This window comes from Vulpes vulpes, chromosome 5 (assembly GCF_048418805.1).
Source record: "Vulpes vulpes isolate BD-2025 chromosome 5, VulVul3, whole genome shotgun sequence".
Taxonomy (NCBI): Eukaryota; Metazoa; Chordata; class Mammalia; order Carnivora; family Canidae; genus Vulpes; species Vulpes vulpes.
The window spans coordinates 68023409-68036144 of record NC_132784.1 but is presented as its reverse complement, the minus strand read 5'-3'; the positions used below and the strand labels follow the sequence as shown (position 1 = coordinate 68036144).

At 49.2% G+C, this 12736-nt stretch overlaps 1 long non-coding RNA gene across 3 annotated transcripts; it reads right to left on the bottom strand.

Moving 5' to 3' along the window:
* Nucleotides 1-1178: 1178 nt before the first annotated feature.
* LOC112923962 (uncharacterized) lies at nucleotides 1179-12680 on the bottom strand. 3 transcript variants are annotated; one of them, XR_003235800.2, is made up of 5 exons: nucleotides 12605-12672; nucleotides 7575-7968; nucleotides 3299-3426; nucleotides 2697-3076; nucleotides 1179-2364 (listed from the first exon to the last, which is right to left on the bottom strand). It is a non-coding gene; the product is annotated as an uncharacterized lncRNA (long non-coding RNA). The 3 variants fall into 3 exon arrangements; XR_003235801.2 differs by having other exon boundaries at nucleotides 1179-3076; nucleotides 7575-7656; nucleotides 12605-12680; XR_012001441.1 differs by having other exon boundaries at nucleotides 1179-3076.
* Nucleotides 12681-12736: the final 56 nt, after the last annotated feature.

Here is a 12736-nt window from a genome sequence, read left to right as displayed (position 1 = left end):
CCTGGCCTCTCCATCCACTAGATGCCAGTAGCATCCCCTCATTATGACAACCACAAATTGCGGAAGAAGTTGCTGCATGTCTTTAGGCAAAATTCCCCGACTGGCTGTTCATTCTAGAGAAAATCATGGGCTTCTCTGAGCCTTGATTTCTTCATCTGTAATATGGGACGAGGATGGAGAGAGCAGCAATGACTGGAGCAGCCACGCAGTGCCTGGTGTGGACAATGGTCCAGTTCACCCCATCACCTGGGAGGTACTGCACAGTTATGTCAGTTACTCTGCTGAAGATCATTGTGAAAGTCTGCTTAGGCTATTTCATGAGGCATCTCCCATGTCCCCTGCAAGGACACCCCACTCTAAGCTGTCATGCACACTGAGGACATGCCCAGGACCTCCAGAGTTGACCCTCCACCATTTGTTTGTCATGATGCTGCCTCACTCTTGACTGCCTCTCCCCTCTGCCCCATGACACTGCAGAATGGGTGACCCCTGCTGACCAGCATCCTCTACCCCTTGTTCTACAGGTGACGGAGTACAGGACCACCCAGGGAAGGCACCCATCCAAAGCTGTAGAGCCCGGAAGCAGCATGGTGGAAGGACTGTGGATTCAGGCAAGAAATCCTCAGGCCTATTAACCTGTGTCACTTGGAGTACGTCAAGTCACCCCTGTGAGCCTGCAACTTCATGTGAACTGTGAGATGAACAAGGTGTGCATTGCAGGACTATTGGGAGAACCAAATGGAATCTGTCTGCGAGATGCCTGGTACAGAGTGGGCTGCCAGACAGCAGCAGCCCTCACCAGGACTCGAACTGGCCCAGAACAATTATTTCTATTGATTCTTAAATTCGATTGCACAGTGGAATCACCTTGGGAAAGAGAGAGTGGTTAGAGCACATCCCCAGAGATTGGGTTTAATTGGAATTTGTGTGGCCTGCATATTACGATTTTGTAAAGCTCCCCGAAGATTCACATGTGCAGCCCAGGTTGACTGGCCACAGGGAAACCATTTTACATTTGATCTTTCGTGCGCTGGAGACAAACACTTCAGGGAAAAAGGAATGGAGTGTCGTCCCCACAGCATAGCTGACAATAATGAGTAAATGCACATCTTTGTTTTTGTTTCTTTTTATTTATTCATGACAGACACAGAGAGAGAGAGGCAGAGACACAGGCAGAGGGAGAAGCAGGCTCCATGCAGGGAGCCCGATGTGGGGACTCGATCCAGGGTCTCCAGGATCACACCCCAGGCCGAAGGCGGCGCTAAACCACTGGGCCACCGGGGCTGCCTTAAATGCACATCTTTGTAAACTAATTCACACTAGACTGTTGATGGTTAATACATTTTCACCCCAGGTCACGTTTTCACTTGACCTGACGGGCAAAACGTTGTGATGACCACCTTTATGGCTGATGTGGGCACTCTGGCAGGAGACAGGAGGATGATTCTTCAAGACTGCTTCTTGCGTCCAACCCCCTGACCTAACTCTGCTCCTCCTAGGAAGGTGGCCTTCACCTTTTTGCTGCATCTCCCTTCGCGCCTTAGACAGTGCTATTAAGTTTAAGCAAACAAAAGCCCGACCTGCCCAGTGAAATTTGAATTTCAGATAAACAACATACTTTTTAGTATACGTATGTCCCATGTAATATGAGACCTACTTATGCTAAGAAATTATTCATTGTTCATTCAAAATTCAAATTTAAGGGGGCATCCTGTATTTTGTCTGGCAGCACTAGCTTTAGATCTATGCCACAGACATGGGGGTCAACTACTGAGAAAGTACCAGGGGCAGGAAGGGGTTTGATTGAATAAGCCTGTCCAGTGGTGAGATCCCAGAAGCAGAACTCAAAAGAACTCTTTCTTTGGACTGTTTCTGCACCTGCCAAGTGAGAATCCTCGTGCTGCCTCTAGATCGTTGTCCTTGGGGTTCACCTTGTTGAAAGGCCAGGTGTGCTTGGGGGTGGGGGCGGCTCAACACATCAGTGTCTCTGTCCTTCAACTTTTGCATCTTCTCCCCTCATAAGGTAAGGACAGATGGTCCCCAGCAGCGGCAGCTTCTCTTACCCCCACCCCCCACAGCTCCCACAAGCATCCTGGGACCCTCTCCCGACCCTCCTGTCCCCTGGTGATTCCCCACCGGATCTCCAGATCTCTGCAGCCAGGGGCCAGGACACAATGACTGGTCAGCCCTGAGTCACCCCCACCACACTGATTCCCAGGAGGCATCAGCCTGGGAAGCTCAGGGACTGGAAGCAGGGTGCTTCCCCAGAGGGGGCAGAAGTCTCAGTAAATGCCTGCATTTGTCGATTCACCAGCTGCCGTGCTGAATTGGCAAGCTTTTCTCCTCCGGGTTAGGAAATGCCACCTAGAAATGATCCAAAAGACAGAGAAGTATAAGGGGACTGTGGGCATAAGACCACCCTGGACCCAGAAATGGGTCATGGAGTTATAGGGGGACAGAAGAGTGGCTCCTGCCTCAGGCTCAGGACACTTTTCACTTTCGTGAGAAGGGAGTCTCATTAGGGCATGGGGAAACAAAAGAAGGGGTGTCTTTTGCAACTGAGAGCAGAGAGAGAAAGACAGAGAGACAGGCAGACAACTCTAGTAAGCACCACATCCCATACTGTTAACAGTTTTGGCCTCAACCATCAAGTATGATTTGGAAACCTCATGAGAAGGATCGTCTGATGGACTTACCCCTGGTTTTACCAGGCCAATGCTCTTGGCTCCTTCCTAAGATTCCAGGAGACCTTTTCCATCATAATTTCTTACTCTTAGGGAACTTCCTTTGGCCACTCTTTAATTTTTTAATTTTTATTTATTTATGATAGTCACAGAGAGAGAGAGAGAGGCAGAGACACAGGCGGAGGGAGAAGCAGGCTCCATGCACCGGGAGCCTGATGTGGGATTCGATCCCGGGTCTCCAGGATCGCGCCCTGGGCCAAAGGCAGGCGCCAAACCGCTGCGCCACCCAGGGATCCCCGGCCACTCTTTAGAGATAAGTGTGGTTGGCAGCACGATCTCCTTGTCATCCCTCCGTCTGAGAATGGCTGTATGTCTCCTTCCTTCCAGCCCATCTGCAGAGGAAGACAGACCATGAAGAAACCTCAGTTTCTTCCCCTTCCTTCCCTCCCTCCCTCCCCCCTCCCCCAGCGCCCCAGAATGTCACTGTATTTGGAGATGGAGCCTTTTAAGAGGTGATTGAGGTAACACGAGGTCACCATGAGGGGTGAGCAGGACACACGTGGAAGGCCCATCTGCAAGCCAAGGAGAGAGGGCTCCCTCCGGAGCAGCCAAACCTCACACTGCCAGCCTCCAGGACTGAGATGATGAGCGAGTGCTGGCGCAGCCACCCTGTCTGGTATTCTGGCTCTGGCACGGCTTGGGCACGGTGCTCTCAGCAACCTCTCATCTGTCTCCGCGTGGTCTGTTAGTGAAGACAACATAAGAGAGTTTGTACCTGTGCTGCCATGCCAGGCTCATGGTGAAACCTGCCTGGGTTGTTGGCAAGGGGAGTCCCAAGTGCCCTGGCTGGGGGTGACCCGGGAGCTCGCTAGAATCCTGTCCCCAGGAGGGCAAGGAGGGCTCCTTTGGCCAAGTGGAGAAGTTGCACTTCATTCCGAGGGCCATGCGGGGTCACCCAGCACTGGGATGCAGGTCCCGGGGGAGCCACACGTGCCATGGGGTACCGAACAGAATGGGGACACATCACCAGTGTCTGCCAGGCCACGTGGGTGGGGTGCAGCCTCTGCAGCAGTCGGGGCTCCTGGACAACTGTGGGCCAGGCGGGAGCCCGGGAGGAGTCCTTACTGGCCCCAGTTGACACCAGCGGCAGAACCCCGTGGCCCTCTGGGGGCCTCCACCTTCCAGCCTGTTGAATGGGGTGATCCTTGGATTCTGCGCAAGGTTCCTTTTAAAGAGATGCCTATTTAATCTCACTAATGCCAAGGCGTGAGTTATTCTCCTTGTGAAAAAGCCAGCTATGGGCAGGGATGAAGCCCCCCTGGCCCACCCCATCCCCTGTCAGGGCTGCGTGCACGTTGGCACAATGTGTAGGTGCCTCCGTGGTTCCAGGCACCACACACTCCCCTCTGCAGCCCTCTGCTCGCTGCCCTCACCTCCTGCCTCCCCGTCCACCTTCCAGCCTCCACTCCACTCTCTGGCCTCATCACGGCTTCTCCACGCCGAACGCTCACCGTGGGGTCTGGATCCATCCTGCCCATCTCTTGGATCCAGTCTTGCCCAGCCCCAACAGCTAAGCTCACACCTGCCTCATCCTGCCTGGGATCCCTCCCGCAGGGGACAGGGATCAGCCCCTCAGCCTGTCTTGTTGGAGGCCCTGGGATGCTGCTCTGTTCCCTCCTACCGGCAGTGTTCCTGTGTTGCTTTCCTAGACCTGCCATCACACATTACAAAGAACTAGGAAACTTAAAGCAAGAGAAGTTTGTTCTCTCAGTCTGGAGGCCAGAAGTCCAAAATCAAGGTGTAGCCATGGCCTCGCTCCCCCGGAGGTGCTAAGGGAGGATCCCTCCTGCTTCTTCTACCTGCTGGGGGGCCCAGGCATCCCTGGCTGTGGCCACCGCCCCTCCAGCGTCCATCTCTGTCTTCATGTGGCCCCTCTCTGTGTCTCCTTTTTTGTGTTACAACATGACACGTGACACCTGCCATGGGATTTAGGGCTCAGGTAGGTAATCCCGAATCATCTTGTCTCAAGATCCTTACTTCTGCAAAGATACATTTCCCAACTAAAGTCACATTCTCTGGTTCTTGGGAGGGGGTTAAGGCTTGGACATAATCTTTCGGAGGACATCATTCAACAACCCATGACAGGTGGAAAGAAGCAAGAGGAGTTGCTTTGTTGGAAAGGATATGCACATTACAGATGTTTACAGAGGCTGTGGATTGCACTCCTGATTTATCCAGGGCAATTTTACTGCACACTAGGGCACAGTCGGTCCTCACAACCACCGCAACGGATTGCCAGGTTGCCATAGGGAAGACAGAGAGGATGGTGAGGCCCCCAGGCCTGGGATTTCATTCGCCCCCTACTGACACTGGTCCAGGACTGCCAGATCCCTGGCAGGTGGGCGCAGGAGAGCTCCGAGGCAGACTGGGAGTCATCTCCTTCCTTGTCAGCTGCCCTGCCCTGTGGCTCCCAGGCTCCAGGTGGAGTGCCTGCCACCTAGGTAGCAGTGGGGAACACATAGGTGGGGAGCCCAGGCCCTGGATCCAACACCAGCCCTGGATGAGGAGTCTGAGAGCTGCGGGCAGCTGGGCCCAGACCAAGGCAAGCTGATGCGGGTGCTGAGTGGGGGGACGTGGGATATAGGGCTCCAGGATCTTGTTCATCCATCAGAGCTGGATAGTGTCAGTTGGCCTGAGCGCATACCCTCCGTATGTGATCTGTGGGCTGAGGGCTGGACACTGGTAGCCGGCCAGGTCCTGCTCTAATGGGGGCTGAGTAGATAGAGGCTGGGGCAGGTGGTAACGGAGGGAAGCCATGTGGTCTGAGGTGGCCAACCCAGGGATGGCTTTGACATCTATCCCTTAGAAGCCAAGTAGCCCCCACCAACCGACCCCCCCACACACCCTGGGACCCTCAGTGTCCACCCTGAGTAATGCTGATAAAGTCCCTCTCCAAAGCACGTTTTAAAGTATTACAAGTGGTACCCTAAGTGGACCCTAAGGAGAGGGTCTGACACACAGATAAGTGGGTCCTTATCATCGTTACTGCAGCCTGGCTAGGGAAATGGAAGTTGCGGAGAAGAAAGCTCCAGCCCCATAGAAGGGCCACTGGGAGGGATTTCCCCGGTCGAGGCGGCTGGTGGTGGCCCTGAGCGTCGCGGGGAGGAGCGGCCTGCGGCGCAACGGCGCCCCCCAGTGGCCGGTGCCCGGGCCGGTCTCCGCCCTCCCGCCCGCTGTGTCGGTGGACCCCAGGAGAGCACGACGGAGGGGAAGGCTCCTTCCCTTCTGCGACCCGGCATTAGACATGCACCTGGAAGTTATCGTGTTTGTAATAGTTATCTTCTTTAAGATTTTATTTATTTATTCCTAAGAGACACAGAGAGAGGCAGAGACATAAGCAGAGGGAGAAGCAGGCTCCCCGCAGGAAGCCCGACGTGGGGTTCGATCCTGGGGACTGGGATCACGCTCTGAGCCAAAGGCAGACGCCCAACCGCTGAGCCACCCAGGCGTCCCTGTAATAGTTACTAAGGTAGTTATTGCATCTCCTGCACCCAGGCACTCAGCCTCTTATCAACCCTGCAAGTGGGTACCAGTATGCCTCCCATTCTACAGATGAGCAAAGCACCAGGGAGGTGATTAAACTAATGCCCAGTGGGTGACACTGCATTTCAGATGCTCAGAAAAGCTGGTTTCCTGGAGCAGCACCACACACTTAGAGGCAGAGGAAGCAGATAAAGGGGGTTCAGTCTCTATTGCTGCAGACCCCATACAGGGTGTCTTCCCCCCCAGCCAAAGTCCTTACAGGGGGCCCCAGCCTTGCCTTCCGATGTCACCGTCCTGTTGGGAGGAGGATTTGAATATCCCGCCAGGCCAGGGCAGCAGAGCTGGGTCCCGCCTTCACCGCCCCATGTGACCTCAACAAGACCACTCCTGAGTGGCCATGGTGGGAGGCCTCGCAGAGCCTGTACCAGTCACTGCTTGCTCTGTGGTTCCATTTCCTCAACTAGAGACACAGGGACGTGCACCCAGCTCTGAAGGGCAGGGCTCTGTTTTGGTAAGAGGGCTTTGAGCTTAGGAAAGGAAACCCTTTACCTGGCTACCCTCTAGGGGGCTGCCCCCCACAGGCTGTGGTCAAACATGCCAGGGAAACACAGCCCTGGTGGCCTCTGGCCCCTACTCCCTCCCCTGGCCTGGTGTGGTGGTGGTGGGGGGTGGTGCTTCCCAGCCACCTGCCGGCTGAGTTTTTTTCCTTATGCACTTGACATCATCTACAGAGCACCCACTCTCTCACGGGCCCTTTGCAGAGTAAGCTTTGCAAGGTTGGCATCTAATATTCCAACATTCATATTTTCTTTTAAACCTTCATTTACTTCGAAATCACAGTTTCAGGGGGCACCTGGGTGGCTCAGTCTGTTAAACGTCTGCCTTCAGCTCAGGTCATGATCCCAGGGTCCTGGGATTGAGCCCCTCATCAGGCTCCCTCTCAGCGGGGAGTCTGCTGCTCCTTCTGCCCTTCCCCTCTGCTCATAAGCTCTCTTTCTTTCAAATAAAAAAAATAAATAAAATCTTGAGAAAAGGAAAAAAAAAAAAAAAAAGAAAATCACAGTTTTGGAAACATGCCTGCATGGCCCATGCTGGACCCTGTGTGAGAGGAATTAGCCCTTCCCAGCAGAAACCCCTGAGATGTCGGGGTGTGTTTGTCACTGCAGGACAGTCCAGCCTAAGCTAACACAGTGCACAGGAGAAGTTGGCTCCTTCTCAGTGAAAGTACCACTGCCAGATCTTTCGCTACTTTCCCCCAATAGTCTCTGCTTCTCCACAGGCACATGACTCCCCTGAAACCAGCTGAGCTTTAAGGAATTCCCGTGGGGCCTACCTGCCCAGACTCACCTTTTTTCCTTCTTGCATTTGGAGGCATTGGCTGTGTCCCCTGTAGATCCTGGGACAGGCAGGGATATGGAGTGATCTGGAGCTAGAGAAGGGTGCTGGGGTCACAAGCTCTGGCCCAAATCTCAGAACTTGTCCCAGGGGTGGAGGCTGACCCCTGCTGGCCAGAGCCCTTCCGTTGGGTGTGAGTGCTTGGACAAGCCTCTTGGTCACTGGTCACAGCACCAGACTCCCAGTCCCACCACAAGTCTCCTGCCTTTTGGCTGCAAGAGATTCCTGAGCAGGCAGGTCAAAAATGGTCCTCCAGGGAAGGCACACTGGTGCAGCCATTGTGGACAACAGCATGGAGGTTCCTCTGAAAGTTACCCCGTGATCCAGTAATCACACTCCTGGGTATCTACTCCCCAAAATACAAAAACACGAATTCAGAGACAGATACGTGCACCTCGTGCTTATAGAAGCTTTATTTACACTAGCCAAGTTATGCAAGCAGCCCGAGTGTACACTGATTGATGAATGGATAAAGAAGAGGTGGTATAGACATGCAATGGAATGTTACTCAGCCATCAAAAAGAATGAAATCTTGCCATTTGCAACGATATGGATGGAGCTAGAGAGTATTATGCTAAGTGAAATAAGTCAGAGAAAGACAAATACCATAGGATCTCACTCATAGGTGGAACTTAAAACATATGAGGAAAGGGAAAAAGAGAGACAAAGAAATAGACTCTTAATTACAGAGAACACATTGATGGTAAAGGGGAGGTGGAGGGAATGGGGAAATAGGTGATGGGGATGGAGTGCACCTGTTGTGATAAGCACCAGGTTTGATGTGTGATGATGTATGGAGGTGTTGTATCTCTTTATGGTACACCTAAAACTAATATTATACTGTATGTTAACTATATGGGAATTAAAAACTTAATTTAAAAAAAAACCCAGTGGGTTAAAAAGAGAAAAAAGAAAGTGGTCCTTCTGCACAGGTTCCCAGAGCTCCCCTTTGGGGAAGGAACAGAGAATTAGCTCTAGAGCCCTTAGGGGACCCAGTCCTTGGGTTCTCTGCCACCTGCCCCAGGGGGAGGGTCACACTGGAATGTTAAAGCCCCCTAAATATCATTTTTCTAGTTGTGTTTTCATTTATTTTTGATGAATATAGAATGAGAGGAAGACTTATTTCTTGGAAGTTGTCACCTAACAACTTTAAGAATTTGAAATTGCTTCTTTTTTCCTTCTGATTATGAAGGGTATTTTTGCTCTATGATTTTTAAAAAGATTTTATTTATTTATTCACGAGGGACACAAAGAGAGAGAGAGAGGCAGAGACATAGGCAGAGGGAGAAGCAGGCTCCCTGTGGGGAGACCCTGATGCAGGACTTGATCGCAGGACCCTGGGGTCACGACCTGAGCCCAAGGCAGACTCTCAACCACAGAGCCCCCCAGGTGCCCCTGCTCCACAATTAAAAGAAAAATCAAACACAGAAACACCTACAGGTGAGATACCAATCTCATCAGTCCAATAGCCAGAAAGGAGCACTCCAGCTCTATAGCTAAGGACAGAATTAATCTGCAACAGGATAGGGCCCCTACCCTTGCAGATTATTTTTATGCATATATCATAACCAGTTGGGAAGGCTGCAGCTTTCTTCTTTAACCACCATGGGAACAAATGACACTAACAAATGATGCTAATAAAATGGATGTAATTCCAGGTTAACAGGATAGATCTACACGCTCAGATTTGGTTTGGTTAGTTTTACAGGCTTCTTAGTATTTTGTGGCAGATACATGTAAAATTAAAAAAAGAAAAAAACAATTCCAGTAAATAAACTTTCCAATGAACTTAGATAAGTTTTTTGAAGTGTATTCTATTTGTTAATATGGTAGATTCCTAGGAGCTGATTATATCATTCCCTTCCCTTTTATACCTTTTATTCTAAATTAAATATTTCAGGGGTGCCTGGGTGGCTCAGTCGGTTAAACGTCTGACTTCAGGTCATGATCCCAGAGTCCTGGGATCAAGCCCCGCATCAAACTCTGTGCTCAGCAGGCAGTCTCCATCAGATTCTCTCTCCCTCTCCGTTCTACTCACTCTCTCAAATAAATAAGTAAATAAATAAATAACTTAAGAAATTAAATGAAATATTTTAAAATAGTGTATTGAAGCCATTAGAATAATCAAGGCAGCCTTCAGAGATCCTAAAAATGGAAGCTTAGAAAGCTCTATACCTTTGAAAACCTTTTTAGTTTTCATTGTACCTATACAAATTTATCATTTCTTATTCTGTTCAATTTAAATGCAGAGATTTCAGTTCTCAAGATCTCTAAACAAGCAAATATCACCATGTTTTCTCAAAAAACTAACATAACAAGGAGAAATGTTAATTCAGAGGTTTTCTACCTATTTTTTAATGAATTCATTTGCTAAAAAGAACAGTGAATTTGAAACTTATTTGAGGATTTTGAAATAAAATTTCTTAAAATCTTTTTTTTTAAATCTTTTTTTAAATAATATTTTATTTATTTATTCATGAGAGACAGAGAGAGAGAGAGAGGGCAGAGACAGAGACAGAGACACAGGCAGACGGAGAAGCAGGCTCCATGCAGGGAGACCGACATGGGACTCGATCCCAGGTCTCCAAGATCAGGCCCTGGGCTGAAGGCTGTGCTAAACCGCTGAGCCACCCGGGCTGCCCTGAGATAAATTTTATTTGTATGTTGAAATTGCCTTTTTCTACCTTCGAGTTCCTGCTTTTAAAGTCTGGTTCTTATTTGAAAATGAAGCAAGTTGTGAACAAGTATTGATAATCCAAGATAATACAACCAATCTCTTACTCTGTTAAAACAATCCGGGTTCAAGGCAGTATTTTAGGAACACAACCATGGAACACATGGAGGGGGAGATCTCTCCAAAGCTTTTATTTTTAAATTTTATTTAAAGATTTTATTTATTCATGAGAGAGACAGAGAGAGAGAGAGAGAGAGAGAGAGACAGAGAGAGAGGCAGAGACACAGGCAGAGGGAGAAGCAGGCTCCATGCAGGGAACCTGATGTGTGACTCGATCCCAGGACTCCAGGATCACGCCCTGGGCTGGAGACAGCGCTAAACTGCTGAGCCACCCAGGCTGCCCTCTCCAAAGCTTTATTTTCAAAACAATAGTTTGAATCAATACTGTTGATTTCTGTAGCACATGTAATCTTTCAAAGCTTTGCACAGTTATTTAAGGCTTGAAATTAAGACTCATATTTTTCTGTATACATCTTTCTATCCATGGGTTTCATCTTGTATCAGCCTCTTTCTCCACCACATGCTGTTCTCCCATACCAAAAGATATAGCTTGTTGCATTTTCTTTCAACCGAGGTTTATGTTCAAAAAACCTATTTTATATATGTAATAATGCGAAAACCATTCCCTTATTTGGGACATTTTTGTAATATAATATGAAGTGTTTTTTTTTAACTCATTAATAGGCTGGGGTAAGGATAAAAATTGTACATATATGATTATTTTAATGTGAAAATTCAAAGGGGAAAAGTGTAACAGAATTAGCAAAAATTAATTTGTGGTGGTGAGGCGGGGAAGCTTGGGTGATGCAATTACTTAAGCATCTGACTCTTGGTTTCGGCTCACGTTGTGGGTCGGGGGCCCTGGGATGGAGCCCCTCACGCAGCTCCATGCTGAGCACAAAATCTACTTGGGACTCTCTCTTTCTCTCCCTCTGCCCCACCCCCCCAAATATGGGCTTGTGCTCTCTCTTGAAAATAAATAATCTTTTGGGGTGCCTGGGTGGCTCAGTGGTTGAGTGTCTGCCTTTGGCTCAGGTTGTGATCCTGGGATCCTGGGATTGAGTCTTGCATCAAGTTTCCCGCAGGAAGTCTGCTTCTCCCTCTGCCTATGTCTCTGCCTCTCTCTGTGTGTTTCTCATGAATAAATAAATAAAATCTTTTAAAAATAAAATAAAATAGGGATACCTGGGTGACTCAGCAGTTGAGAGCTGCCTTTGGCTCAGGGTGTAATCCCAGGGTCCTGGGATCGAGTCCCATGTCAGGCTCCCTGTGGGGTGCCTGCTTCTCCCTCTGCCTATACCTCTACCTCTCTCGTGAATAAATAAATAAAATCTTTAAAAAACATTAAAAAATATTTTAAAAAATAAATATACCTAATCTTTAAACAAAAATTAATTGGTGGCCGGAGTAGTGGGAAAGTGGATTTATTTGCTTGCTTCCTTGCTTGCTTGCTTTGCCCATATTCCTACATCTCAAATATTTTGTGATTTTATTTGCTGATGGGAAAAAAAAAACACTTAAAAACGAAAAGATCTTTAACCAACAAAATATACAAAGTCTATTTAATTTCACCTTCTGAAAAAAAAATGTTTTAGGGTCTTTTCCTGTGCTCCTATGAGTTACTTAAGTTCACTACCAAACATGGACTACTCAGAAAGAAATATAAAAGAGGACATTTAAAAATTAATGTAATTCCAAAATCTAGATCTAGTCCCTGTGGACATCTTGGTGTGCTTTACATGCTTTTTAAAAGCATAATTATTTAATGTATTTGGAATTTGAGAATAGGTAGGCTCCCCCCCGCCCCTCCCAGAACATCAGGAGCATTTTTCATGACCTTACTTTGGCCTCGAGCATGATTTTTGGCGGCTGCTGGAGTGCTCGGGGTGCATGTGCGGACTACGCTCAGCCAACACCAGCAAGTCCTGGAGGTGAGGCTCAAGGTCAGGGGCCGACACCCCGTTCTGCACACTGCCCGCCCCATAGGTGAATTCTGCCCTCAAGCCTTTGGCCCATCTCTTCGCCTCTGTTAGGATGCACGCATTGCTTATCCATTTCAGTAAGTTCTTTATAAGCCGGACACATTACTCCCTTAATTATAATATTTATGACCGACTGTTCCCGGCTTTTAATATCATCACCACTTTGGGCATGCACGAGTTTGCATTTTCACGTAGTGAAATGCACTGGTTTTGCCTTCGTGATTTCCTCCATGGCTCTCGTGCGGAGGCTGCACCTGGATGCTCACCTGCACGTCCCACCTGGAACTCTGAGCCTCTCCGGGTGGTGAGCAAAGGTTGGCCGGGATGTCGCCGGCCCCGCCCCCTACCCGTCCTCCCGGCGCGCATGCGTCCCGGCTGGCGCGGCGCCGGCTGGACCC